Source organism: Orbicella franksi, chromosome 10, assembly GCF_964199315.1.
Source record: "Orbicella franksi chromosome 10, jaOrbFran1.1, whole genome shotgun sequence".
Lineage (NCBI taxonomy): Eukaryota > Metazoa > Cnidaria > Anthozoa > Scleractinia > Merulinidae > Orbicella > Orbicella franksi.
The window spans coordinates 12221085-12223584 of record NC_138154.1 but is presented as its reverse complement, the minus strand read 5'-3'; the positions used below and the strand labels follow the sequence as shown (position 1 = coordinate 12223584).

The 2500-nt window shown below is 42.0% G+C and overlaps 1 pseudogene across 1 annotated transcript in view; it reads left to right on the top strand.

Annotated features, from left to right (window-relative positions):
* Positions 1-2500, top strand: part of LOC145500457 (kinesin-II 95 kDa subunit-like) — a 29555-nt pseudogene that overhangs the window by 16989 nt on the left and 10066 nt on the right. The window contains exon 16 of the transcript XR_014051071.1: positions 1649-1734. The product of XR_014051071.1 is annotated as a kinesin-II 95 kDa subunit-like (transcript). The remainder of the gene's footprint in view (positions 1-1648; positions 1735-2500) is intronic.

Sequence of the window (2500 nt, the reverse complement as noted above, 5' to 3'; positions counted from 1 at the left end):
GTAAGAGAAAAGTTCCCAGTGATACACAACTAAAATCTCCATTAAAATCTGATAGCATTTTCAAGTGACATCACTGAGTCAGTGAGTATGTGCTTTACTTGAAGAGACAATTTACGGATCGAGAGATTAGAATGAACATTGGGACCTTTAGATTGGACCACAAGTACAAGATTGACTACGAATACGATTTTCAAATTTCAAACCAGTGACGTTTCCAGAGTTCTCTCTCTTCATGTTGGTTTTGGGAAGAGAATGCTGTGACGGGATCAATTCCAAGCATACACGTCGTTCCAACTCAGATTTATTGACAATCAGTAAATTGATAGATAAATCAGTAGGTAAAACGTTGTCGATGCATGCTGCCGAATTAAGGACGTTCGCGCTAATTGTTTCTGCGCATCCTTACTGCTCACGCAAATTCACACGCCACGTCATGCATGAGAGCGCGCGCTAAGTAATAAAATGAACAATTATGATAGTTCAGATGGCCGCTGCTATAGCTTCGCCTGGATTTAACGATCTTGGACGCTTGGTGACCCCTACTTTTCTTTCCAGGAACAGTTTTATTCACATTTATTTCCATATTGTCCAAAAATGAACAAAAATCAATGTGGAAAGTTAAAAAAATTTCAAGATTTCTGTCCACAGGACATCAAATCCTGCCATCTTGCGGCTGCAAGGCTCGCGAAACTATGGTCGCTAAATGCGAATTTGTTCTTTAAGGAACCTCACCAGTTGACTTAAACACTATTTGGTAGAGAACATTTCACTTCAAAGAGCTAATTGCAATATTTTTGGGCTTACAGCCACTGTGGCCTCATTCGCTAACGAGGCCCGATTTTTTCCGATTTAGCGTGTTCTTCCGGGCATGTTCTCTCCAAAACGAATTCGGAGATCCCCCATTTTTTTTTTTTTTTTTTTCACATTTCTGGCATAACTAACTCATCATCTTATAATGGCAAAAGTCTCAGAAAAAAAATCAACGTTGGAAAATTTTCCCGCGAACGTCCTTAATACCGTCCTGAACGGAAAGACTTGACTCAGTTTACGGCTGACCACCGAAACAACAACATGGCGGCGCCGTTTTTGATAGCACATGGCAAAATTTTCTCCGCAGGGATTAATGGGTAACAATATGAAAACCGCATGCAGCGCGGGCTCATCGCAGCGAAAACTGCAATAGAAACAATGTTCCTAAACTCAAAACAAGTTCCTAATACAAAGGCAGCTCATGGGATGAGATGCGTATGTGACGCTATGATGTGAAGCCTGCAAACTAGAATTGAAAAGTTGTTCTCGTACTCAAATATTAAGTGCTCTATTATGTTTAAAAGGTGCCTCATTTCAAAGTGTCTTCCATAAAGCTGGTGTTTTCAAATTCCACCGGTTTGATTAAAAACTTCGTTTTCGTGACGGAGTAGTGTGGACGGCAGGCCTAACCGTAGGAATAAAGCTGCGTTTTCAAATTTCTCCGGTGCAGTGTGCACGGGGCTTAAGAAATCCATGCAAAATGCTTGGAAGCCACAGTATGACGTAATCCCAAGCGTCGTTTGACCGGGGTGCGCCTCCCGCACACTTAGCTTCAAGTTTTAATTGGTTGACTGCTACATGATACTGAACTGGTCTGACTCAATGACTTTATTTACAGGTTAAAGAGAAAGCTGGAAAGGCGCGGTGGCGGTGGAGGAGGAGAAGGATCAAAGAAGGCAAAGAAAAGAAGACAAAGGGAAAATGGTGAGGATTGCAGGAGTGTCTTGAGAAAGATATACTACTTAAGGAGTAACGTCACGCCGACAAAATCTTGAAAAGTTTCTCTTCTGTTATTGGTCATAATATCTTGCTCAGTCCTTCACGCCCTTGTCTATCAGTTTCGATTTAATTATTTCTCCTCTTGTGTCGTTGCTCCTTAGGGCCGATTTACACGATACGACTTTGTCGCATGCGGCAAGTTTACGACAGGCCATGACATGAATTGTTTCGTGTAAATCAAACCTACAACTCGCTTACGACTGTTGTGTACGTCAAAAAAATTGTCGTAGGATTTTAAAACATGTTTTAAAACGCTGCGAGAATCGTAGCCGAAATGGATAGAAAATGACGTATTTTGTGACAAATTGCTACTGACTAGGGGACGAAGGAGACGTTTTTCTTGCGTCAAAATGGCGGACGAAGTTGTTGTTGACTGATTCACATGAAGTCTTTTCTCGAAAAGTATTGAACGGACTAAAGCGCAAAACATCTCGTTAGAGAGTTTTTTCAAAGCGCAGGACAGCTAAAATATTTGTTTACCATTTGTTAGAACTTTCGCTCCGTAAAGGCTGGTTTCCATATGATCGCAGACGATCGCAAACGATCGCGGATCACAAATTGCAGATCGCAGACGATCGCAAAGAGAGTTGTTTCCATATAACCGCAGACGATCGCAAGCGATCGCAGAGCCGACTGTTGCATACATTTCGGACAGCGGAACTGTCAAAATTACACGCGCGTTGTGCTGGCG